The sequence below is a fragment of the Pleurodeles waltl genome, chromosome 9, assembly GCF_031143425.1.
Source record: "Pleurodeles waltl isolate 20211129_DDA chromosome 9, aPleWal1.hap1.20221129, whole genome shotgun sequence".
Taxonomy (NCBI): Eukaryota; Metazoa; Chordata; class Amphibia; order Caudata; family Salamandridae; genus Pleurodeles; species Pleurodeles waltl.
This window is the reverse complement of record NC_090448.1, coordinates 1100987695-1101015450: the sequence shown is the minus strand read 5'-3', so window position 1 is coordinate 1101015450 and position 27756 is coordinate 1100987695. Positions and strand designations below refer to the sequence as shown.

Here is a 27756-nt window from a genome sequence, read left to right as displayed (position 1 = left end):
CCACAAACACTAAATTGAGAAGTGGAAACAAAGGTGTGGGGGAGTGGGAGGCCAGCTGATTTGTAGCTGGCCCTCACCCCACTAAACTCTGAATGAGCCCCAATATGTGGCTCATGTTGATGTTTGGGGACCACAAACGCTCACAATTATATCAGCCCTCCAGAGCCCTGGAATCTGTGCATGGATATTTGCTGTGTGTCCAGAGGTTTTGATGAGACAAAATGGGGAGGTAAACCTTTTCTGTCAACTCAGGAAGACTGAACACTCACTCAGCCTTTGAAAAACCTGAAAACTGTGCCTGCTTACATTTAAGCCAAACATCTACCTTCTTCAGCAAGCCTGCTCTACCTTCCACTGAGATCTTTTGACTCTTTTGTGCATTCATTCAAGTAACCTTCTCAGTGTACCGAGAACTCTCTGAGGTGCCATTTAAACTACATACCGTAATTCACACGATTTTCAGAATTGTGCATTTTGTTTGTTATGCGAAATTCCTGAAATTACGTCACGTCGCATAATTCCACCGCCGTTTGTGGCGAAATTGTAACATGGAGCACAGGAACTGTGCAAGCAACCAGAATGCGAGTGGCTGTTAGTCGCGGCAGATGTGTTTTTGTGCTGTATTTCAGTGTAAAATTTCAAAAGTTGACACACATGGAAATATAGGGGGTGATTCTGATTCTGGCGGGCGGCGGAGGCCGCCCGCCAGAATTCCGCCCCCATTATACCGCTCCGCGGTCAGAAGACCGCGGAGGGTATTATGAGTTTTTCCCTGGGCTGGCGGGCGGTCTCCAAAAGACCGCCCGCCAGCCCAGGGAAAAACTCCCTTCCCACGAGGATGCCGGCTCGTAATCGAGCCGGCGGAGTGGGAAGGTGCGACGGGTGCAGTGGCACCCGTCGCGTATTTCAGTGTCTGCAAGGCAGACACTGAAATACTTTGCGGGGCCCTCTTACGGGGGCCCCTGCCGTGCCCATGCCATTGGCATGGGCACGGCAGGGGCCCCCAGGGGCCCCGCGACCCCCCCTACCGCCATCCTGTTCATGGCGGCTTTCCCGCCATGAACAGGATGGCGGTAGGGGGGGTCAGAATCATCATGGCGGCGGAGCGCGCTCCGCCGCCATGAAGGATTCCCCCGAGCAGCGGTAAGTCGGCGGGAGCCCGCCGACTTGCCGCTTCTGACCGCGGCTGAACCGCCGCGGTCAGAATGCTCGTGGGAGCACCGCCAGCCTGTTGGCGGTGCTCCCGTGGTCGGTGGCCCTGGCGGCCACCGGCCGCCAGGGTCAGAATGACCCCCATAGTGGTAAATGATGGAGTAACATTTCACACCATATGCATAATTTCCCCTAATGTTCCGCAATTTCACCACCCCTACAATCTATGTCGTTCACAAGAAACTTCACCCAAACGTTTTCCTTTTCCGACAAACAATAAAGACTAATCCACTAAATTGCTTTTGCTAGCACCATGGGGATCCAGCACAATTTTGTTCACATCCTGTCTGCCTCATTGTTCAAAACAGTGGAGTCCATTTGTTTACAGCACCTTGTAATACTGTGTAGGATTACACCAATTTTAAATTGCCACCTGTGGTGAGGTATGAAATAAAATTATCATTTGGCTGACTAACCCACCAGGCGCCTATAACTTGTACAGTCATCAAAATAATGCTGAAATTAAGAACCACTCCGGCGAGGGTGGTTCCTTTACGCCATTTTGCTCATTATGCTGATATCTTTCCTGATCAGACAGGACCAAAACGCGTGAAAAGAAAGAGCAGCCGCTGTTATTTCAGATACACACGAATGCCAGTAGTATCAAAAGTTGAAAGCAGATTTGAGTTGAGAAAAATGTAGTTGATCTTAAAATTAAGGACCGTGATCAAAGGGTACTACTATACGGCAGCAAATACCCCCCACATGACTGGAATAATTGGGACTAGTGGCCCTCAGCCTAGTGACAGCAGATGTCAATAACCAAACCATTGGACGTCTGGGCCAACCCTAAACGTTTGAGGACTTCAAATGTGCTTGAGCCTTGAACCCTGTCAAAGGTCCAACTGGACACTGGATCAGTCAGAACCAATAATATCCAAAATTATAGAATTACACTCTGTGTAAGGACAAGTTCGCAGGGATTCCCTGTGCATTTTCTACTGCTGGAAATTCATGAGGAAGACACAAGTGCTCACATAAAAAGCTTTGTGAATCAGGTCTGGATATTTACGAGTAATGCTAACTTTATATATAGCCCTTTGTTCAACATTTCTGCCTTGGGCTTTAAATTCGGCCCTCAGTGCTTTAACTTTTGACAATTCCAGAACAGCGTGTGTGCTCTGCTCCCCTATTAGAAAAGCCTGCTTAAGGTATAATGTCACCTTGGGCTACTAATATGGCATTGACCTTCATTAGAGGCAGAAATAAAATCAGTGATATTTCCTTGAATTAGTACTTCTAGGTCTATCGGGTGAAATGCATGGGCCCTTTACACAGATGGGAGAGCCAGCGCCTGCAGACATCCTGGAATAGGGACCTCTGTGTAGCACATGTGTATGCTCACGTCTCCTCTTCGCACACAGGCGAGTCCACTGAAGTGAGTCTGGACTTTGGTTCTGGTCTCTTGTTGACAGGCCTCCTGTTGACAGGGGGAGGGGAGGGGGGAGTGAGCAGAGTCAGGTTTAGAGCGGGTGATGTTTTTTTGGCACCCCTCCCCCCTCCATATGACCTTCTTCTAGAGTTCCCTTACTACCACCTGGCAAAAGTGCCCCTCATCTCTCCATAGCCTCTCTGTCACACACATTTAATTAGTTTTAAAGTGCTGGTAAAGGCTGGCTTTACTAATCCACTCAGCTATCCGCATAAAATACAGATCTGTTCTTTGCAGCAGGCATGTTAACCCCCTGTGTTACTTTATGATGAGATAAAAATTGCCACTAGACCAAACTTCTATCTCTCTCTAGCAGGAACAATAATCCAGTGGGTGCACTGAGGAGCTATAATCAGCCTAGTGCCAGTAGCATAAGTTCGTCACTGTCGAGATGGGCCATTACATCTTCATCCATCTGTCAGTGACTTCCAATCAAAGTCTGATATCACTTAAGGAATGATTTCCATCAAGCAGTGCACAGGAGAGAAAGCTCTTCGAGCGCTATACAAATGCTGGCAAAATAACATTGAAACATCTAGTTTTCTTTATAACATCGACGGTTGAGGTGAATTTAAGGTATACATGTTCACCTCACAAATATTAATTTGAGAAGGGGCATTAAATTAAAAGCTAGTGGCTTGTGAGCCTGCTTTTTAGTTGCATACCCAGCGTATCTCGTGGTTAGGTACACCAGTGGAACATGGCGCCCGTGCAAATAGTTGCAAAACAGAATTAATTCAACTGAGACATTTCAGAGAGCGAGAGAGAGAGAGTAATGTGGGAGTTGTGAGGCCTGTGACTTTGTATTAAAGACTCCCACGGGGCCTGCTGCCTCAAAGGATTAATAGCGAAAACAAACGCAGATTTCTGTTTACTGTTTGCCTAGTAACAAACATCTTCAAAAGCATCCTTAATGGACTTTTACTGAAAGGATTCCCAGTTTATTTTGTCTGCATTTCAGGTTGCAAAGCAGTTCTATGTTGCCTGCTTCTTATGATTATTTACGTCTAGAACTAGACAGCCCTAAGGAGGAACTAGTAACATCGCTAAGTGGGTTGAACGTCTGTCTCAGCTAGTAACCAGTAATCTGTATTACTGCTAGTTCTGCTGTTTCTCAAGCCCCCCCATAGATAAGAACGCTGGTTATTCACCATGTCTGATCATTAAATGGAAAACAGCTATTCCCTAAACGTGAGGGCACCCATATCTCTCAAGGTTGAAGTCACTGTCACCAGAGAACAAGATTTCACGGATAGAAAGTCAGCAGTGGTGCTGTCAATCAAAGGATGAGACTGGAGAGCCTTAATGACCAGGGGCCATTCCCAAGCGAAAAATACTGACCGCACAGGTTGTGGCACCAGCAAAAAGCTGAAGAAATGCTTTAGTCAATAGACCATCACTTGCAACCGGCATTCCCATACTGGACCATGAAATACCCGATAGTTTATCAGTGAGTTCTTAAAATGGAACTTGTTAAATCCAGATTTAGCCCATCCAGCAAGAATGTCAGAATAGAATAACATATTATAGAGGTTGTGGCCACGGGAGGCACAGGGTAGTCCCAGTGTAGGAGGTATTAACAGGGCTAGTTTTGGACATATTTCCTCTAAAAACTGAACTTTAATTCAGGTCTTAGATATTTCATTTTTGCAGGTTATTGTTAAGTAAAAGACAGGCAACTGACTCCATTGTCTGCTAACTATTTTTTTTATGTAAGATTCGGAAGGTAGTTAAGATAATTTAATTCCTGAGTGGGAAAAAATGGGAATTAGCCATCAGATGAACAGGTTTCATGAGCTGGTATCCTGATTTTATTAATGCTCACATTTGCGCGGCTCAAGGCACTTTAACACTGCTTGCAATGGTGTTTACAATAGTAAGTAATTTAATGCTATTTTGTGCGTCGTGCAAAAGTTAAGTAGATTTAGGTTTAAGAGCGTATACAAGTCAGATCATGTATAGGAGCTGTAGGAAGTTGGCTCAGTATGCACTATTTCAATGTAAGGAATAGTATGCACAGAGTCCAAGGGTTCCCCTTAGAGGTAAGATAGTGGCAAAAAGAGATAATACTAATGCTCTATTTTGTGGTAGTGTGGTCGAGCAGTAGGCTTATCCAAGGAGTAGTGTTAAGCATTTGTTGTACATACACACAGGCAATAAATGAGGAACACACACTCAAAGACAATTCCAGGCCAATAGGTTTTGTTATAGAAAAATATATTTTCTTAGTTTATTTTAAGAACCACAAGTTCAAATTCTACATGTAATATCTCATTTGAAAGGTATTGCAGGTAAGTACTTTAGGAACTTTGAATAATCACAATAGCATATATACTTTTTACATAAAACACATATAGCTGTTTTAAAAGTGGACACAGTGCAATTTTCACAGTTCCTGGGGGAGGTAAAGTAATGTTAGTTCTTGCAGGTAAGTAAACCACCTACGGGGTTCAAATTGGGGTCCAAGGTAGCCCACCGTTGGGGGTTCAGAGCAACCCCAAAGTCACCACACCAGCAGCTCAGGGCCGGTCAGGTGCAGAGTTCAAAGTGGTGCCCAAAACACATAGGCTTCAATGGAGAAGGGGGTGCCCCGGTTCCAGTCTGCCAGCAGGTAAATACCCGCGTCTTCGGAGGGCAGACCAGGGGGGTTTTGTAGGGCACCGGGGGGGACACAAGCTCACACAAAAAGTACACCCTCAGCGGCACTGGGGCGGCCGGGTGCAGTGTGCAAACACGGGTCGGGTTTTCAATAGGTTTCAATGAGAGACCAAGGGGTCTCTTCAGCGATGCAGGCAGGCAAGGGGGGGGCTCCTCGGGGTAGCCACCACCTGGGTAAGGGAGAGGGCCTCCTGGGGGTCACTCCTTCATTGGAGTTCCGATCCTTCAGGTGCTGGGGGCTGCGAGTGCAGGGTCTTTTCCAGCTGTCGGGATTTTAGAGTCAGGCAGTCGCGGTCAGGGGGAGCCTCGGGATTCCCTCTGCAGGCGTCGCTGTGGGGGCTCAGGGGGGACAACTTTGGTTACTCACAGTCTTGGAGTCGCCTGGGGGTCCTCCCTGTAGCGTTGTTTCTCCACCAGTCGAGTCGGGGTCGCCGGGTGCAGTGTTGCAAGTCTCACGCTACTTGCGGGGATTGCAGGGGTCTTTAAATCTGCTCCTCTGACAACAAGGTTGCAGTCTTTGTTGAACAGGGCCGCTGTCCTCAGGAGTTTCGTGGTCTTTTGGAAGCAGGGCAGTCCTCTGAGGATTCAAAGTTCGCTGGTCCTGGGGAAAGCGTCGCTGGAGCAGTTTTCTTCTGAAGGAGGGAGACAGGCCGGTAGGGCTGGGGCCAAAGCAGTTGGTGTCTTCTTCTTCTCTGCAGGGGTTTTTCAGCTCAGCAGTCCTCTTCTTCGTAAGTTGCAGGAATCTGAGTTCCTAGGTTCAGGGGAGCCCCTAAATACAGAACTTAGGGGTGTGTTTAGGTCAGGGAGGGCAGTAGCCAATGGCTACTAGCCCTGGGGGTGGCTACACCCTCTTTGTGCCTCCTCCCAAGGGGAGGGGGTCACATTCCTATCCCTATTGGGGGGATCCTCCATCTGCAAGATGGAGGATTCCTAAAAGTCAGAATCACTTCAGCTCAGGTTGCCTTAGGGGCTGTCCTGACTGGCCAGTGACTCCTCCTTGTTTTTCTCATTATCTCTCCTGGACTTGCCGCCAAAAGTGGGGGCTGTGTCCAGGGGGTGGGCATCTCCACTAGCTGGAGTGCCCTGGGGCATTGTAAAACAAAGCCTGAGCCTTTGAGGCTCACTGCAAGGTGTTACAGTTCCTGCAGGGGGGAGGTGTGAAGCACCCCCACCCAGAGCAGGCTTTTGTTTCTGTCCTCAGAGAGCACAAAGGCCCTCACCACATGGGGTCAGAAACTCGTCTCTCAGCAGCAGGCTGGCACAGACCAGTCAGTCCTGCACTGAACAATTGGGTAAAATACAGGGGGCATCTCTAAGATGCCCTCTGTGTGCATTTTTTAATAAATCCAACACTGGCATCAGTGTGGGTTTATTATTCTGAGAAGTTTGATACTAAACTTCCCAGTATTCAGTGTAGCCATTATGGAGCTGTGGAGTTCGTTTTTGACAGACTCCCAGACCATATACTCTTATGGCTACCCTGCACTTACAATGTCTAAGGTTTTGCTTAGACACTGTAGGGGCATAGTGCTCATGCACCTATGCCCTCACCTGTGGTATAGTGCACCCTGCCTTAGGGCTTTAAGGCCTGCTAGAGGGGTGACTTACCTATGCCATAGGCAGTGTGAGGTTGGCATGGCACCCTGAGGGGAGTGCCATGTCGACTTAGTCATTTTCTCCCCATCAGCACACACAAGCTGGCAAGCAGTGTGTCTGTGCTGAGTGAGGGGTTCCTAGGGTGGCATAAGACATGCTGCAGCCCTTAGAGACCTTCCCTGGCATCAGGGCCCTTGGTACCAGGGGTACCAGTTACAAGGGACTTACCTGGGTGCCAGGGTTGTGCCAATTGTGGAGACAATGGTACATTTTAGGTGAAAGAACACTGGTGCTGGGGCCTGGTTAGCAGGGTCCCAGCACACTTCTCAGTCAAGGCAGCATCAGTATCAGGCAAAAAGTGGGGGGTAACTGCAACAGGGAGCCATTTCCTTACAGGAGCAAACCCAGCTATGAGAGGACACCAGCCTCAATGCTATATGGCAGATTCTTAAAATAAAACAGCATTTTATACACAATCCATGCTTCATGTAACATCCCCATTTGCTGGAAAATTGAGCTTAGAAAATCAATCAGACCACACCACCACAATAGAGGGAGAAGCACTGGAGCTATTGATATTCAATTACCCTGTGGTTTGTTCCATAAAGCGTGTAAACCTTCACTGTCACGGAGTTTTCATCTCTGCTGAAAGCGTCTATTAAACAGACACACAGTCATACATATGGGAAAACTGTGGAAGAATATATCATGATCTGTATCCACCGTAGCCTCGAACAACTGTGATAGGGAACCCAAGGGAGAAGGACCTGTTGAGTGTCTCGGTGATGCACAGCACAAGACATATGACACATTAAATGTCATGCTATGCTTTGTCTCTCAATGTGCTTAAAAATGACCTCTAACTAAGGTTGTGTCCATGTCACCAAGGATGAAACACTCCAACCTTGACCTTCTCTTTTACAAATCACTGTTTTCAGGTGACATAGATCTATTGGGTCAACTGAGAAGAACCATGTCCACAACCTCCATAGTACACAGGTGTATCTAAGTACAGTGGGCTTTGAATCAGCCCCTTTCTCATTCTCATGATTGGATGTCTTTCTCGTATTTGATGTTCCTAATTCAATGGCTTTTCTCCATATTCCTGTTTTGTCGTGGCTGAAGAGCATAGCTTCTTTCCAGTTGTTTTAACTTGATGAGGTGTATTCCTCCACTGCTGACATCACAGAGCTATTTTTTAATTGATGTTTTAGGACCTCGCCGGCGCACATACCTTTTGTTACACTCTCCTGTGTTGACTCTCTTCTTGCTTTCTGCGATGCCTACATCCATTGCTCCCCTGCCTCTGGCCTTCACACCAGCTGCATCATTGCTTTTTTCCACTTTTTTTTTTTAATGCTTTTGTGAGGACACGTCAGCTGCACTTTGCTACAGGGTCATTCACTTTTTCCTTTTGTCTGTTGCTCCCCCGCATATCCCATTCCTACCCCCACTTTTTTTAATTTTACACTTGAATCTGTCAATTTCTGGATATATTTTACTTCTTAATTTACTATTCTAAAATGGCTGTCCACGGTCTTGGAATGATAAATGAATAACCAATTGTAACAAATAATCATTACACGATAGCCACTGTGTGTGAGCATGCATGCGTAGGCACTGACGGGATAGTTTCCTTTTTCCATCTCTCAATCTACTGATTCTTGTTTATCTTCTTGAACTGATTTTTTTGTGAGCTGTCGATACTCCCTCTTGATATGTCTTTTTTGGCTTTCTCTCAGGCCCCATGACCTATGTGCCCTAATTTGTTTACCTTTTCCCATTTGGCGTGCCCCTCAGTTTGTTTCACTGAGATGTTTGTACATTTAGAGTGGCCTGGGATGGCCTCACACAAGGCATGCTGCAGTTTGGCATCTGTTACACACCACACCCAACCTTGGGAGAAGTTTCTGAAAATTTGCTAGGAGCACTGCTGAGATGGGGAAAAATGGCTCAGCTACAGTATGCAGGCTAGAACTGGATACCAGTGGAAAACCGGAAGAAAGGAGGTGGAGATTAGCTTTGCTCACCTATGATCATTAAAGTAGTGATATAGTCTAAAATTTAGTAGAGCCCTAGTTTCACAAAAGTCACTAGAATTTGACAGTCTATGTTTTATGCTAATCAAATTATTAATAGTTAAGCGTAGAAGCTGCATTGACACACAAATTAAATGTGCATTTGCTTGTATTTCAGAGTTTGACTTAGGCGGTATTTGGAGATAAAACTGATGTTATAATGTAAATTAGATTCTAGGCTAACAGTGCATGTAGAAATGATATTGAATTTCTAATGATTAATACATTTAAAATATGTGCAACATTGAGAGAAACATACTTCCACATCTAATGAAATGTGTTAACAAAACTTTTCAGTTCGAAATGAAATGCATTATTCATATTAATGAAGTATTATTAATGTTAAATTCATACCTTTGCATTTATTTGTGTTTTATTAAGACATATCAATTAAATGCATTGCTATAATTATTTTGCGTTGGCATGATGTAAGCCTGTTGCTTGTATCTTATGACTGTGCAAGAAATGTTGATTTAATATCATAATGTGAGTTTTCGTTCAGACTGATTTCCCATGAGAAGACTAGAAGTTGGTAATAGGTTCTATTGTTTAAGCACAGAGAGAATGAATCTTATTGCCCTTGGGAGTGGAACATTGTGGAACATGCACTGACATTGTTTACAATTGTTTCAAACTTGCATGGAGTCTCACAGATGGAAGATGATCTTATGGAATGTTTAGGAAGAAATGCATATGTTTCATGTAGGAGTCATGTGATCGATTACTATTGGATGATGTTCCTTCAACATGGCATGGACTGATACTTTTGGTTTTCAGAATGCGCTACAATTTTTGATATGGCAGTGTCCCATTGGACTTTGGGCAGTTGCTAGCAGTTTTCAGAAGTTCCCTGATACTTGCAGATGCCTTGTTGGTCCCAGATGCTTTGCTGATGAAGAGTTCCTGAATGATGAGCCCCTTTGAGAGGTATCTTCCTCTCCCCTTTGCCCCTTGAGATGCCCTTTGAGACTTAGAAACCTTTATCTGATCTCCTTCATAAGACATTTGATTGAGCTTCTGATATACTGACACTTTCCCTTTTTACCTATCTTTTGCCCACTTTAGTTTGTAATTTACAATCAGAAATTAGATTTTTCCAAATTATTTTTGCCCTTTTTATGCTTTTTGTATTTTGCCTGCATGTGTTTCGCCCCACACATGTATTTCCATGATTTGGTTAGTTGTAGGGTTCCCTATTGCCCAGCATGAATTATGACTGCTGAATCTGAATTGACTGATGATTGCTAACCCTGAATAACATTTGATTTCTGTATCTCAGATAATTATTTTAATATTAGGTATTGTCCTTCTTGAATGCTTAGTTTTTTTAATTATAGTTCGTTGAACTCATTTCACCGCCTTGGGCAACCGTTGGTGATTATGTATCTTCATAATGTGGCGTTGCAAATCTCCATGACTTTGAGCTTGTGCTTGTATAAATTCCTTCACTTTATTATCAATTGGAGTTTTCCTTCCTTGGCCACATTGGTCATGGTGTTTAAATAAATTGAGTTTGCATCGAAATTGTGTTAATGGTTCTATCTCACTACTTACTGGGTCTAAAGATTCATCAATCTCAAAGAGTATTGATTCTTGCGAAGGATGAAAATGGTTCAGCAGTAGCATGGGCATCCCTTCTAGCCTAAGGGGAAGAGGAGCAAGTATGCACCTGATCTTTTTGACTACCTCGCTGCCTCCCTGGGCCCACCACTTTGACCTCCCACGACCAGCCAGAGACAGATGCCTGGCAGTCATAACGTCATGACTACAATCAGCAGTCAACGACACACTATACATACCTGAAGCTCTGACATGCATCTGCTCATTTACATGTGCCTTGACAAGGATCCTGCCAAATGACATATCAGGTTCTCACAATGCATTCACTCTACCATCGTGCTCTTTATTTCAGTATCTACATCAGGTAAAACACTTGTCTTGGTGTTCTTTTGACAACAGGGTAATATCCAATCAATCAACCAACACTCAGTTGTTTCCTATAACGCTTTAGATATGGCACCAATGCCCTTCAACTGCATGAAGAGCCTCAAAACGGAAAATTGTTGAAGCTTTCCCAAGTAGCATATCATCACTGCTACTAAAGTTCCCAGGAAGTAACATAGTATTGCCAGAAATATTTTACATTCTGGTCTTTCTTCTCTTGCTCTTGGGAGAAATTAACATCCTTTTATGAGAAAGTCTCAGTATCCTACTTGAGATGTAAAGTATACATTGATTTCCCAGACTTTGTCAGTGCTTTTCCAAGGACTGCTTTATGAGTATTTTGGACTTGAATTTAATGAGGGACTCCACTTAATTTTACCTGCGCTCTGTAAGCTCCTCTGAGCTGAGCAAAGAAAATATTCTCAATGTCAATCTGCAGGCCATAGACAAGCAAAACTCATGTAAACTGAAAGGGTGACTGACAACAACACAATTAATATTGGAGCCTACTCCTTCAGGGATTGCTGACTGCTTTGTGAATCGGGCTCCTTCAGTGGAATGGAGCACCTCATCTGCACCTATATATTTGTACAAGGGAAATACCTAGCGCAGAGATCGAACATTTGGGGTGAACGCAAGGGTTGAGGCATTGAGAGGTAACATTAACCCACGGCAAGGGCTTACTTTACCACACTCTAGAAGCAATTAAAAGGATGCAGAAGTCAGCATTATTAAGATATAATTTAAATTTAATAGATATAGTAAGATATAAGTTAGGTATAGGACGCAGAAATTCCCAAACCTTGGGTGTATGAATGCTTAGAAAGCAGAGTACAACTTCCACAGTTAGCACTCCAAGAATCTAGAAGGGCTCATGAATTTACTCTACTGGAAAGGAACCACTCACTCTGACAATGAAGAGAGTAAACCCTCCCTTTAGACCTGCTTTATTCACTGTACTTCAGTATTTTTTGTGTGAAGCAGAGGGAGTTAAAATATTGACAATATTTTGACGTTCAGATCTTGCTTTTTCTAGTTATGTTGAACAAAGGAATTATCTAGAATATAAATTGATAGCGTTGTTCCTTCTTTCATGTTTTAATTTATGTTGATGTTTTTTTCATGTACAGTGACTGGTGTAATCCGAATTAACATGTTTTGACCAAAAGACTTATGGGAAGGCTCGAGGATGAGAGGGATACCCACTACTGATGCACTTCAGAAGATCTTACTAGGCAGGATTTTGTTAGATTAAAGAAAGCTATTATTAACTTTAAAATGTTGACTGTTTAATTTTTATTAAATTCTGCGAGATTCAGTTAGTAAATGAATTGATGTGCACTTGGTGTTGTAAAGCTCAGGAGGGCTCTGCAGGCTATCTGCTAACTCAGTGTGTCAGGTATAACATGCTAGCAAAGGGACTGCCAAGGAGCTAGACATGAAGCACTCAGGGAAGCAAGGGATCAGGCCTTGTGACAACAGCTAAAAGTTTGTATGGCAGCCGTACAAATCAGCTACTGACCCGAGAAGATTTGAACAAACAAGTAGATGATACTGAATTATCTCTTGCATGCCTGCACAACCAGCAGTAAATCTAGCGAGGAACGCAAATGCATTGAAACTGGAACACAAAAACAATTGATGGCATGTAAACCCTGTAATGGCAATCTTTCTACCTACTCTTGATGCATCTGCCCCGGGCAGCCCCAAACCTCATTATCAACACATCAATGAATGACCAATTGCGTTTTCACTTCTTAGTCGTCACAATAGTGCCAATAAATTGCTTTTAACTGGGTTCTGCTTTTTAAAGTCAGAGGAGTCTTAGGCAATTCTACATCAAAGCAAGGATTGGCAAAGCCAGTAAGTATGACTTGCATTTGAAGTCCTAATTAAAATATTAAAGAAAATCCTTCTGCCACGAAAAAACACACACCAAAAACAATAACCTCTATGATGTGGATAGATAACGAATTTAGGCCCTCATTACAACCCTGGCGGTTGGCGGAGAAGTGGCGGTCTTACCGCCAACAGGCTGGCGGTATAAAAATTGGAATTATGACCATGGCGGTACCGCCACTTCTCCGAACCGACCGCCATGGCGGAGACGACCGCTGGGCTGGAGACTTGGGTCTCCATCCCGGCGGCCGTCACAAGACCGCCAGGGGTATCATGACCCGGCTGACCGCCATGGATTTCATGGGGTTGGGCACCGCCATGAAATCCATGGCAGTAAGCACTATCAGTGCCAGGGAATCCCTTCCGTGGCACTGATAGGGGTCTCCCCCACCCCCAACCCGAGCCCTTCCCGACACCCCCCACCCCCTTGCCACCCCCCAAGGTGGCAGGACCCCCCATCCCCACCCCGACCCCGACATCACTATACAGACACACACCTGACACACATGCAGACACCACCAACACACATACCCGCAAGCACACGAACAAACATGCCAACAGACACACACAGTCATACACACACACCCACATTCAGACATACACGCACACATCCATACAGACATACATACAGGCAGACATGCACACATTTCAAAACACACTACACCCCCCCCATGCATACACGCACTCACACACCCCCTCTTCATACTCACACCCCTTTGCACGCACACAACACCCCCCCAACCCCTCCCCTATCGGACGATCAACTTACCTGGTCCGTTGATCCTCCGGGAGGGGCGGGATTCATGGGGGCTGCTCTGCCAGCAGCACCCTGTCAACAGAACACAGCCACGCCGAATCACATAATGTGATTCGGTGGGCGGTGTTCTGTTGACGGGGCGGTGGAGGTGGAGCAACCTCCACTTCCCCGCCGACCGCCAGTATGGCTGCTGGTGGCTCTCTGTCCGGAAAAGGACGGAGGGCTGCCAATAGTCATAATTCGCCGAGCGGAAAACCGCCAGCACTGGCGGTCTTCAGCACGGCGGTCCCTTGGCGGTCTTGTGAAAAGAACGCCGAGGTTGAAATGACCCCCATAATGTGTGATCATTCACTTTACTTTTGAGATACAAAATGATCCCTCATTCCCTGCCAATGTAAGCTTTCCATAGAAGATGGCACAAAATATAAAATTGCCAGCAGCATGAATTAAGAGAGTGAGACTCCTTTGGGTGGAGCCAAAGTCCCCTCTTAAGAAGAGGGTTATTTTCCAACAAGGAGTTCCAAGTGACATCATAGAGAAACAATATTGAAGCTCAAACGATCTATGAGGTCAACTGAAAATTTCGGTGGAAATCTCCCCATTATTAAGAGCTAATCCTCCTAAGCTAATGGCAGGCATCAGAATGCAGAGAGAGATGACTCACAGTGAAGCAACACACATATTGCCCATCCTCATGCCAGTGCCACCTGCCACTTTTTTGGCCTTGACTCCCCCTACAAGTAAGGGCCATCTTCTCTGCTGTTAATGAGAGGTTGAGACACAGATGCAGTGCTGACAGAAGCTCTATCAGGATCACTAAAATCAAGGAGAGAAGGTTCTTGTAAACTGAGTGTCTTTCCATATCGGTGACTAACAGAAGATGTGATGGCGTGTGGTGCTGGACCGTCGCCTCCAGTCCTTATGGACTCCTTGGATATCTGAGGGAGATAGAGAGCGAGGGATGATGGCGGAGTGATATCTGCTATTTCACCTCCTCCTGCAGGTCTCTAGAGATCAAGAGGGACACCAGTGATCTTCATCATTTCTACACTGATTGGCTGATAGAAGATTTTGGGCAATGACAATGAAAACTGGCCCAGCCAGTTCATAGCCTTCCAAACATCGTTTGTTTTCAGCTGCTGTGACATAATAGCAGTCAATAAGCACGTTTTTAATCAGGTACCACCCTAATACTATATCTAGAAAGCAGCTTTGCACATAAAACCTGAAATAAAGACCAAAAGTTCTGTACTATGTTAAACAGACAGCAACTTACCCCCACTGTAAACAGGCACACTTTGAAACAAAGTCAACCTGAAACCCAATGAACGGACAAGATATAAACACTCACTGATTATATCTGCTGTAAAGTCGGGGTTACGAATTCAAAACTAAGCAACATCAGCCCAGCCTTCCTTCCAGGATAGTAAATTGAGTATAGGGACACTGGTTAATACTAATACCAACTTCTTACAGTCCATGGAAACAACAATGCTTTGTAATGTGTTATAATAATCATAATACGAAACAAGTTATCAGTATTGAGATATATATAAAATGGTACACCTTTAAAAAATAATATGTATATATATGTATCCATATTTTTTCTTTTACATCAGTCTTCGTTAACAAAAAGCAATAGTAGGGTCGTCCTTGATGTGTAGCCACAAACATCCTTATAATATGTATGGAGAACTTACAAATCTCAACAAGATAGTGCTAGATTCTGCCATTGATATGCAGCGGGTGCCTCCAGGTCTAGGTTGGGGCATCCGCGTATCACATGTTAGCATAGATTTGCACTAAGACAGCCAGCCCCTCACATTATTTCTAATCACAGGGGATGTCTGAAGCAGTGGAGATCGGCACTGAGACATCAGACCTGGATGCGCCAGCTGCATAACAATGATACCCTCTAGCATCGTGATCAGAGCTTTCAGAAAGGTTGTCGACCAAGAGTCTGCAGAATTCCACATTGGCCGTCTGTTGTGCTTTACAAATCATATCAGCAAAAAGAAACAAACAGCTTGGTTTCAGCTCAGTCTTCTTTGAAGAGTAAATCCCTACCCCAATGTCATTAACGTCTGCATGACTGCGGGCCATACATCTGTCCACTATTGACAGGGGCAAAACACACTCCTAGGATTTACCAGACACCACAGCCAATCTCCAAAGAAGTCAATTTTCAGTGTTACCTCCTGTTAAAGGCTAAGGGAAATTAAAGCCTGTCTACCCACCCTGAAGGAGGCATACTGGTTTTGCATACAAGCCTGCATCCAGTTCATGATCATGTTGCTGGCACGTCAAAAGCACACCAAAGTGAAGCCCATCTGCACCCATCTGTGCCTAGACTGCTCCCAATGCCAGGAACCACAGTGCCAGGAACCCTGGCCGATCACCTCCAAGGAATGCTCTGCGTTACTCCTTTGGTCACTAGACCCTGGACTCCGCTCCCCCAACTGCTGCTGTGCCTCACACCACGGTAGGAGCTTTCACCTGCGCTCACTGCTTGATCTCCAGCAGCCACCGACCAAAACCCCTCATGCAAATACTAACAAAGCCCTCAACACACCCTCCAAACATACGTCACACAAGCACCAAAAATGCCTACACCTACATCACACGCCACAGGAAACCTGCACATCAACACCCACTTGCATGCATGCTTCTCAACACACAATCACTCAGCAAATACACAACCAAAATATGAGACCTGCTGAGCAGCGACACATCTACTCTCAGAGACATGGCTTAACCCCTCATCGGCTTCTGACATCACCCTGGCAATCCCAGCGGGCTACAAAATCACTCAACAGGACCCCCTTCACAAGCCAGGAGGAGGACTCGCTTTCATCTACAAGGAATCTATCAAATGCACAACATCTGCAGAGAATGTCACCCCATTAGTGGAACACCTGCACTTGAAGCTGCAAATCTTCAAAAGTTCACCCTGAATGAACCCCTGCCTACCGACCACCCAGACCACGAGCCACTTTTACCAACCTCATCCCCAACTTTTTCAATCTGCTTACCAACGACTCCAGAGCCTACATTGTCCTCAGTGACATCAACTTTCACCTGGAAGTCCAAAATGACCCCTGCTCCACAGCACTTCTCAAAAGCTTGAGCAATGCCCCACTCACCCAACTCATCTCAGAATCAACGCACACCACAGGACACACACTGGACCCCATCTTCACCACAAGCGACAGCATCAAATACCACTCCACCACACTGCTCACATGGACTGACCACTCCATCATCAACTTCCAAATTAACACACCTCAAATCAACACCCTTACCAGGTTCAGCATTCCAAGCTGCAGCTGGTGCAGAATGTCAGAATGACTGAAGCAGATGGGCTCAACACACCCAGCACGGATCAACCTAGAAACAACCTTGACAAAGACATCATTAACTTCAACAACTGGATTAAGAACTGTGCAGACTCCCTTGCACCCATCAAGCCCAACAAGCATAGTAGATTAAACAAGCAGGCCAGCTTGTGCACATAAAACCTCTGAGACACCAAATGACACTGTAAACAGCTAGAAAGGTAATGGAGAGCCAGCCATGACACCACCGGCAGAACTACCTACAAGGCTGCACTTTTACCAGCAATTAAGGAACACCAAGAAAAAAGCACTAGTGGACCCCATCAAAGGAAAACCCTCTACAGCTGCAAGGAGATCTTCTTGATCATCAAGGATTTCACCACTCCCTCAGCCTCTGTCAACAACATTGATGCCTCCCAATAACTCTGCAACAGCTTATTCTACTTCTTCCACAGCAAAATCACAAATATCTACAGCAACTTCGCACACTAACACAACCCCAGAGAACTCACTAATAACCTTCCACCAACAACCAAGGCAGCCATCTGGCTCTGTTGAAAAACCTCACCAGAAACTACACAGCCGCAGTCATGTGGACCATCCACACAGGAGCCGCAAGGGGCCATTGCCCCCACCACATCCACAGCTTGGGAACATCACCACTCAGCATCACCCTGACCCACACAATCAACACCTCCATCACATCCACCACTTTCCCGGATGAATGGAAATTATCAGAAATCAACACCATTATCAAGAAGCCCACAGCCCACCCAAATCAATACAGCAACTTTCAACTCATTCCCCTGCTTTCCTATCCAACCAAAGTGATTGAGTAAGCCATCAACAAGCAACTTACAACCCTCCTGAAACTTCACCATCTTCTAGACAACACTCAAACAGGATTCAGAAAGAACCACAGCATCAAAGCAGCACACCTTGCAGCCACTGCTGACATTCAGGTCACCCTGGACCGAGGAGAAACAGCGGCCCTCATCCTGCGCGACCTCTCCGTGGCCTTCAACACTGTCTCTTACAACACCTCGTCAGAAGACTCCCCAAGACTGGAATACAAGTGTCCACCATCAAATGAATCTGTTCCTTATTCATGGGAAGAACTCAAAGGGCCAGGCTGCCACCCTTCACATCATTAACATAATCGCATCAAAAGACATCATCGTCATCGCCTATGCTGGTGACACTCAACTCATCCACTCCCTGACTGACAAGACAACCACCATCAGAACCATCTTCACCAACTGCATGACCATAGTAGCAGATTGGATACGAACCAACTGCCTGAAGCTCAACTCCTACAAGACGGACCAGTCCTTCCCCGGGAATCCACCTGGTGGCCATCGGGGCTAGGACCCACACCCACAAACCATGCAAGAAATCTAGGGATCATTCTTGATGACTAGCTCAACATGACGGCTCAAGTGAGCCCAGTGTGCACCTCATGTTTCCACATCCTACACATGCTGCGAAAGACTTTCAAATGGTAGCCTCAGAACACCAGCTGGACTGTCACGCAAGCACTCATCACCAGCAGGCTGGACTACGGCAACACTCTACACTGGAAACTAAACAACTCTTACAGAGACTTCAGACCATACAGAACACCACCGCAAGGCTCATACTCGACATCCTATGTTGCACTCATATCACACTGCATCTCAAGAAGCTTCAGTGCCTCCCATTCACAAGCGCAACCAATTCAAGCTTTTCACATACACATACAAAGCCCTACACAACACACGAACAGAATACATGGACAGCCATATACACTTTCACCAACCCAATATACACCTACTTTCTGCCTCACTCGCACACAATCCTGCATCCGCAAAAGCGAAATTGGAGCTCGCTCATTCTCCCACATCACACCCAATACATGTAACGACCTCCCTGAACACATCAGAGCTTCCTCCTCACTTCTTGAGTTCTGCAAGAATCTGATGCTGGATCTACGTATATAAACTAAGTTCATATTATTTTGGTGGCAATTTGTTAATGTGTATAATGCAGCTGTATTATTGGAAATTGGAATGTGGAATACGAGGGATCAAGCCACACCCAAAAATCACCTGCATATGTTTATTGTGATAGTCTAGGACAGCAGTTTACAATGAGACACAACAGCATGCAAATAGTTTGATCCTGCTCCAATGCCTTCCAGACCCCACACTGACCCCACTTATAGACCCCAAGGTGTAGACTCATCAAGGACCTGAAGGAATAGGACCATATTACCCCTTCCTTGATGTTACATGACTAGCTTCAGTTGCTGGTCCGCACCATCAACAGAGCCAACCACAGCATCTACAAAAACATAATTGGCACCTCCAACTATTTGTCAAACTCACCATCTCCGGTGGCTCTTGACACACTCACCGCTGAGCCAGAATTAGACTGAAGATAAATAAGTGCAAAAAAACAAAAACACATCTTAACACATCTTCTCCCTCTATGCACCCAGGACCTCAAACACCATCCATTTTCCAAAGGACCACCACAAACCTGACCTACAGCAGGAGCTGAAGACTCAGCTCTTCTTTAAATAACATTACATCACAGTGAAGTAACAGTCCTTACTTCGAGGCTAAAAAGCAAAGTGACATCTCAGAGCTACATCCCCTTTTCAATCTTCCCCATCAACACCCCCTACACGTATGCCATGATCCTAAGTTGTTGTCCTTTGAAGTCTTTCTTAGTCTTTTTGATGCTTTAATGACATTTTAAATGATAAATTACAGATAATTAGACCAACAGGTGATAATGGAGTTTTGATTAATATTAGAATGATTTGCTCTTGTTTCTTAGGTATGGGCTATTTATTATTTGACAGACCATGTGGTAAGTTAGGGACTCTGCGTTATTGAACTTTGCTGCTGTCAACTCCACTAGAAAGCTGGTTATTTGTCTTGCAACCTATACAGCCCCCTCTCCATCTCTTAGAGTATTGTTTGAGATGTGAAAAAATATAATTTAGGTAGGAAACCTTGCAATGTCAAAAAGTTGTAAAGTATCTTGCCTTCAGAATTTTGTGCGCAAGGATGACTATTTTGGCTAAAAGAGATTGATGTAAATCACCATTAAAGATTACTTCTATACATGGTACATTTTTCGGGTTTTGGAGGGTTCCCAAGCCAAATCTACTGTACACCTACATATTAATAAACATTCTGTGCTGGCAAATGGACATACGCGATAAAATATTATGAAGAAATGTTACACTTTGGGCGCAAGGCTGTTCCAGATATGTTTCACCGTTAGCTGCTGGTTGCTGCATTCACGTATTTAAAAGGTGACACTGTTGCCCAAATAATGGTAACATCCTCTGCACAAGGAAGCATGTTAATGTAATTTAAATAGAGCAGGAAACATGATTGCTTCTTTGTTATGAAAATGTTACTTAGTTTCTGTAAATATATGCTGAAATCCCTTACACTGTGATAGTTATTTCTCAGGCACTGCTCACAATGCAACAGTTATTTCAAGAAGTATACCATGGCTTATATGGTCGGATATTTGTATTTTTTGCATTGCAGAGAATCCAAATTTAATTCAAAGCAAAAATCGGGGATGAGAGCAGAGAAATAGAAAAAAAACACCCTGAATTTTAAATATGCAGCTCAAATCACACCCAAACATATATGCCTATGTAATTCATTTATGAATCCTTTATGCTATAGAAAACCACGCAACCGACAATAACTGTTGTCTGGCCAATCATTAACACAACAATCCTTTACCTAGCACAAAAAATGAGTCTTCAGATACAATATAGTGATACCGAGGGTCTGTTGACAATCCACCATGACCTAGAGTGCTAAAGTGGTTAAAGTGCAAATAAAAGTGCTATTAAAAGTGAGAAGAATTGTCCTTACAACACCATAAGAGTATCTTGTAATAGATGCCATATTCTTTTCTTATTGTTGCTTCACAAGATAAAGATTAACCCATTTTACAAGACGCCCCCAGATTTTCTCCCCCTTCCGCCTCACCTTCTGACCCTTGCGTTCATATAACTCGCTCTCTAAATTCAACATTGAAAGGAGGCACCCAAGCCATTGTTGAAAGGATGAGGCTTGAGGATCTCACCACGCTGCCGTTATGCATATGCAGCACATGGCCATCACCACAAAAATTAAGTACTACCCCTTGGTACCGGCTGGTGTTTCTTGTACCACTAGAAGCATAATTTTCGGAGTGAGTACCAAATTAATATTAAGCCCTCTACCCAAGAACTTAGAGATCTCAATCTTAAACAAATCTAGCTGAGGCCCAAAACATGTGTACAAGATCACCTTCAAATGATTGACAGCGTGGGCACCATGTCTCCTCAGTCCCCCAGACTTAGCAATCTTTGCAGGGGCGATGTATAGATCAAAGTTTAATTTGTAGTGATGTACCTGAGAGTAGAGTGCAGCGGAGCTCCAAAGACTCATAGAAACTCAAATCATTCAATTCATGTCTAAATTTCCATTTGCTGTTATGCTTCTCCAGATCATCATGTTGACCAGAGCTACGGATTGAATACATTAAACTAATTGAGAACTTCTCGGCCCCGTCAATACCTCCAGGAGTGGGACTGTAGCAAACCCACTTAGACTGCCAGTTTTTTTATACAGAAAATCATGAACCTGTAGGTACTTAACGAAATCTCTGTGACTTGACTCCGGAGTGCCTCAAAAGTAGTGAAACTGGTGCCTTGAAATAAATCCCTTAATTTTCAGAGCACCTGGTCCCCCAATCTAGCCAGACAGACATATTGAAATATATCTAGCAAAAGTTTTTTGGGGGGAACTCTGGTATATCAATTAAGCCTACACAGCCCCAATTTTGTTCGCCAGATAGATCATCCACTGAAGACTTCCTCCAGCACCTTAAATCGGACCTATTTGTAGTAGCTAGGTTCTACCAGTGACAACAGACACCCTTTCGCCACTGGGCTAATAAGTAACTCATAGATTTTTGGTGTATAATTTTGGAGCCCTTGCATCCCTTCTTTGTAAAGCGGCTGCCATCTGATATAAATTTGGAAGGGCCCAACTGCCCCTTTCCCTGGACAGGGACAGCCATTTATTCACCCTTCTGATCTTCCCGTATGGCCAAATGAATCTAGCAATCATGGCTTCCATACCTGTAAACCATGCTCTGTCAAATTCTACCTGGATAGCCCGGCACAGGTAAAGGAGCTTTGGTAACAATTGCATTTCTATAATGTTACATCGGCCCATTACCGATAGATGCACATTATTCCCTCTCACTAAATTCTGTTTTGCCTTCCCCATTATTGGAGCCATATTTAGCTTAACTATTTGATCCACTTCAGCACTAGTACAAATCCCCAGGTATACTGCATGTTCGAACTTCCGCGCATCTTGCATAGGGGTGCAAGTATTGGCAACCACCTGAGTTTTATACCATTCAAGGAATACCATGAAAACTCACCAAACATATGTGCTTCCACCTCAATTTTACGCAGTGCAATATTCGGATTGGCACTTACTGCTGCCACATTATCTGCGTAGGCTAAGACTTTTGTGTCCCAGCTGTAGCACCTAACTGGTGTTATAGCTAGGCTAGCTTCTAACTTGAAGAGTAGGGGATCGATGTATGGTGCAAACAATAGCAGAGAGCAGGGACACCCCTGCTTTGTGCTTCTTTCAATATGTATAGGGCTGGATTGTCCTCCCATCAATTGAAGATGAGCTACAGGTTTATTATAGATGGCCTGCACTACTTTAATCAACTGTCCTCCTAGATCGATCTGACCTTCCAAAGATATTCCCAGTTGACCCTATCAAATGTTTTCTCCACATACAACAGAACCAGGGCCATTGGCTTGCCCGGCGCCCTAGTAGCGTCACAGAGTGTTCAATGGTGTTCTTGCCACGGATGAAACCTTGTTAGTAGGTAGAAAGTGATTTAGTGATTAGGTATGGTTTACAGCACTTTAGAATAAATCTTCATATCGCTATTTATTAAAGTTATGGATTGATCTGACCCTGTGTCACTGGGGGCCTTTCCCTTTTTTAATAATATTACAATATTAGCACTCAACCAATAATCTGGGGGCCTTTGAGCCTTCTGCACTTGAACAAAGAGCTCCAGAATCACCGGAAAGAGAATCAGGCGGAAGATTTTATATAATTTTAATGGGATTTAGTCAGCCCCCACGGCCTTCTGTGATGTCAGTTCTTGGGGAGCAGCTTGTATTTCTTCAGTTGTAAATTACACCCTCAGGCCATCACTCCCCACTTGGGTAGTTACACCAATACTAACACGGCTCAAAAAACAATTCCATACTCTGTTCTCCCACTACAGGTGGAGCTCGATATAGCTTCTCATTGTAGCTCCTGAAGGCTTCCCTGATGCCTCCGGGACCCAAGACCAAACCACCCTGTGCAGCCCTTATTTCATTTACTATTCCAGCTGGCACTTTCTGGTGAGTACGAACTGCTAAAAAGGTGTTCTACACGCTCACTGTACTTATAGCATTCCTGCCGCCTAGTCATGCATTTCTCAGCTACTTTCATAGCTTTAATATAATTAAATGCAGCCTTGGCAATTGCAATCTGCTGGTGGGCATCAACAAGATCAGTCCCATCTGCTATTGCTGAAGCAAATCTTGCTTCTGCCAAGTTAATATTCTGAAACAAATCCATGATCAAAATTGATCCTGTTCCTAACGACTCCGAATGATTCTCAAGGTCTCCCCTGGACACCTGCTTTAAAACACATCCCACACCACTACCAACATTGAATTAAAAAAATTCAGGAATCCAAACATTAATATGGTGAACATATGCTGGATCACCTAGGAGACCCCTATCAGAGGACCAGCTCCTCCCATTTGTTTTTAGCCCTTCTGCTAGAAATTCACTTACTAAAGGATTATAATCAGACATAATCCAAGGGTATAGCTCCATTCGTGCCCTAATTAATAATTCCGATGTGATAAAAAAAGAATCTAAGCTGGCCAGAAAGCCATGTGGGCTGAATAATATGTGAGGCCGGTTCAGGCGTTTTAAGCTTAGGCCACACATCCATTGGTCCTAACTCCTCCTCAAAGCTACACAGAGCTCTATATGCTTTCGCCCTGTATATTGGCCAAGATTTAAGCCGGTTTTCTCTCTCGGGATAGTCCGGGATCCGTTAAAATTCACATCACCTCATACGTTATAGGGGCGCCCAGCTGCGAGTTCTACTGTTAATAAATCCAAAACCCCATAGGCCCATACAATGAGCATATAGAGAGAAACATTTTGCATTATGCCGACATTCAACAACAGCCCGTCTTCCATAGTTATCTGTAGAACACCGAATAAATTCACATGGCTTGCGAAGGGCAAGGATAGCAACACCCCTAGTCTTTGTGTTCTGGGTGATGCAGGCCACAAAAGTCAGACCTAGAGTTTCCAACAGATGCCTCTTATAACTCTCTATATACATCTCCTGGGGAGATTAAATGTCTGCCTTCAGAACTTTAAGATCCTTGGTTACCTTTCTTCTTTTTCCAGCTTCGTTTAGGCTGCAAAAAATTATAGATGCTATTGGCAATTTAGCTATAATCCCAACACAACACCCCACATGGAAAGAGCCTGCCATAGCTTTGACCATACCCTTTTAGTCCCTGCAGATCGATCCTGTCCTCAAACAGACCCTCCATTTTCCTTCTGCGTGACAACTCTGCTTCCCTATTGCACTGTTTCCTACTCCCTCTTATCATCCGTAAGGCTGCTTCCTCCATCCCCTTTCCATGCAATCTTTCTCATTGAGCCTGTAATATTAGGCTGTTCACATATTCGTTGGCCAGGATCTCTGATGTGAAAGTTTTAGTTTTGCCCTTAAACACGTTTTCAGACGAGCTGCGGCAAGTAAAAAAGCCTCTGCCCTAGCTTCCTGAAAGCACTTAATCATCTGCCTCGGCCTCCACGTGCGCCCCACTGTAACTTGGTAAAAATCAGTGTCCATTGAAACACCTCTGAGCATCCAATCGAGCTTTCTCGTAAATAGGCTACCTAAGCAAGAAATTTCTGAGGAAGATTAAGATCGCCAAAGGGCCTTTCTCGTTGCCCCCTTCAGGGAGGTCCTGCTTTTCTTGCGTTAGCTGGAATCTATGCACTCTTTGTACTTCTGCCTCCCAGTCCCAGGAAGTGAGTTCAGGGGATGCATTTTTGAGGAGGTCAATCATTAATGCTCATATGTCACTGCCTTCAGCCCCTTCTTTTATCCCCAGGAAGAGTAAGTTATTTCGCTGTTGGCGATTTTCAAGGTCCTGCAGTTTTCATATAATGTCAGAGAGTTGTCCCCCCTGGGATTCAACCTGTCCCCTAAAGGCCCCCAACTAGGGCTTCCACAAGTGTTGTTTGCTCTTCGATTGTATCAAGGTTCTTTTCAATTTCTCCGCAAGTCTTTGATACCTTCTTTAAGGCCCCTTGTAGATGTTTTGTGGCCAATCGAGCTCTCCGACTCTCAGCCTGGTGTCGGTCTGAAGCTCTTTTATTGTGCCATAGGTGAGCTGGAGCATTGAGCCCTCGGTATTGGGAGTGAATTCATTGTGGATTTCTGCTTTGGACATAAGTAGCTTCTCTGACTCCCCTTTTGATATAGCAGTCTTGAGGCAGTATATTCCCACTTCAAAGCTGCTCCTCTCTGTAATTCTTGATCCTTCATTGCTGCAGCTACTGGTCTCGTTTTCACTCCCCTTCGATTTGCCTGATGATTATGCTGAGCAATATATTTAACCTCCTTAATAGGCCCTTTTTCTTTATCTGCCTGTACCTGAGTCTGTACCAGATCAATTTCATGGGGTTTAATCCCCCCCTTTCATCCGCACTGGAGGTAGGGAGATTAATTAGAATATTTTCAGTAGACTTGCTTCCTTATACCCCAGACCTTTAAAGCGCCATGCTCCCCACAGGTATAGGCGTAATCCCTCCTGCATTCCTGTGCATTACTGTGACCGTTTGTTCACCTAAGTGGGAGGTGCACACCGCGTTGCGTGATCTACTTTGTGCCTCAGTGTGGAAAAATTAGTATTGGTTGGTTATAGGGTCTCGTATTGCCGCAAAAATGCTGAGTCAATTGAGGGTTTATTATCCACCTAACCTGAGGTTTAAAAAAACAATTTTTTGGTTGTTTTTATCAGTGCAGTTACTCTTATTGTGTTTAATCATCTCAAGCTCAGACCACCTACCTGCGGGGGTTACCGCTGATTGGATCATGCCTGAACTGTCCAGCTCCTGATGCAGCATCAGGCACCACTCGTGTTCTAATCGTAGTGCCATAGATTCTCTCCTGGGCATGTCTAAAGTTCTAAGGCGCTTTCCTCCCACTGGTGTCGCTGACACGTCCTGTAACTACAGCGACGATTATTACTTCAATGCTCTGCCCGGGCCTTGCAAGGGCATGCTCCAGGACACCTTAAAGCGGTGGTGATGTTAAACAGGCTTGTTCTCTGAGTTCCTTTTCGCCGTTGGTGGGCTGCTCTCTGCGGTGGGGCAATCTGGGATCCCCGTTTGGTACGGCTGTAAGTGAGGAGCATCAGCCCCGCCTCTCAGTTTACTTTCTTCAGACTGTGATCTCAATGTGTAGTGATACTGAGCTCTGAGGGAGAGCCAGCACGCAGTGACACTACAAGTCTGCCATCTTGCCTCCCAGCATGGCGTGATATTTTAAATGCTTAAGAGCTTCCCACTTAGATACCTACAACATAAACATGCAATGTATAATACTGTTCAGCGTTTTTGTATCAATGTAATTTACTGCTACCTGGGACAAGGTTTTAAACTAAGTGGGTGTGCAGAATAAAAGTGGCACACTTGATATAATGAATGTGTACGGATGCTGCGTGGGTTCTGCTGAGTGCAACATGAAATATGCTCTATATATACTCTGTACGGAATAAGTCAGTGTTAATCCAGTTCTGCTCCTAGGCTTCTATATAAGATCAAATGAATAAGTGTTGGCGAATAACATTTTGAATAGGATTTGCTGAACCCCTTTTCTTTCTTAATCACTTTAAGTATTTACTGTTGAATTTGGATTACATTTGCATCTGTGTATTTAAAAACTCAGGATAAGTAGGAACTATCACAGGATGAACTTTGCAATACTCCACATAATTGCCTTTCAGTGCCTCTCAATTTGTCTTTCCTTTGATGCCTAATTTAGTCACCCCTGAAACATTGTTTGGTTCACTAAAACCACATAACTTCAGCGGTCCTGAATCTCCTGATCTCAGATTTACCTATTCCAGACTGGTCAGTTAGGTAAAGTTGAGAAAGAGAAACTAAAAAGGTAAAAAGAATAGAGGGCCCTCTTCTTTCTGAGCACTGTCTTTCTACCACTCTCAGCGAGGAAAACCTTGGTACGGGTGCTCATTTTCAGCACATTCAACTATGGCAACTCTTTACTCCCATCTGCTAATGAGACATTACTTTTCAAACTTTAGGTTGTGCAACACACAGCGGTCCATCTCATTGGCAATCTTCTCTCTGGTACCGCCTCAATACCACTTCTGAGATCCTTACAATGGTTGCCAGTAAGGAAAAGAATAATCTATAAAATCTGCTGCCTCGCCCACAGGTCGCTAATGGGAAAAGGCTCCAGGTACCTCAACCAGAATCGTAAGCGCTATTGCTCAGCTAGGCACTCAAGACCCAGTGACAAAGCCTTGCTCACTGTCCCGCGGGTTCGAAAGTTAAGAGCAGGAGGTAGATCTTTTTTCCATCTGCCCCGTCTCACTGGAATGGACTGCCTTTCTACATCCGTACGTGTACAGATCACATCAAATTCAGAAAGATGCTCAAGACAGTGCTGTTCTAACTCTGC

General features: G+C 44.6%; 1 protein-coding gene and 1 long non-coding RNA gene across 7 annotated transcripts in view; one reads left to right on the top strand and one right to left on the bottom strand.

The window, feature by feature from the left end:
• Window positions 1-27756, bottom strand: part of SLC8A3 (solute carrier family 8 member A3) — a 451466-nt gene that overhangs the window by 180151 nt on the left and 243559 nt on the right. The gene's annotated exons all lie outside the window — the stretch shown is intronic.
• Window positions 1-27756, top strand: part of LOC138260383 (uncharacterized) — a 98457-nt gene that overhangs the window by 2354 nt on the left and 68347 nt on the right. The window lies entirely within an intron of this gene.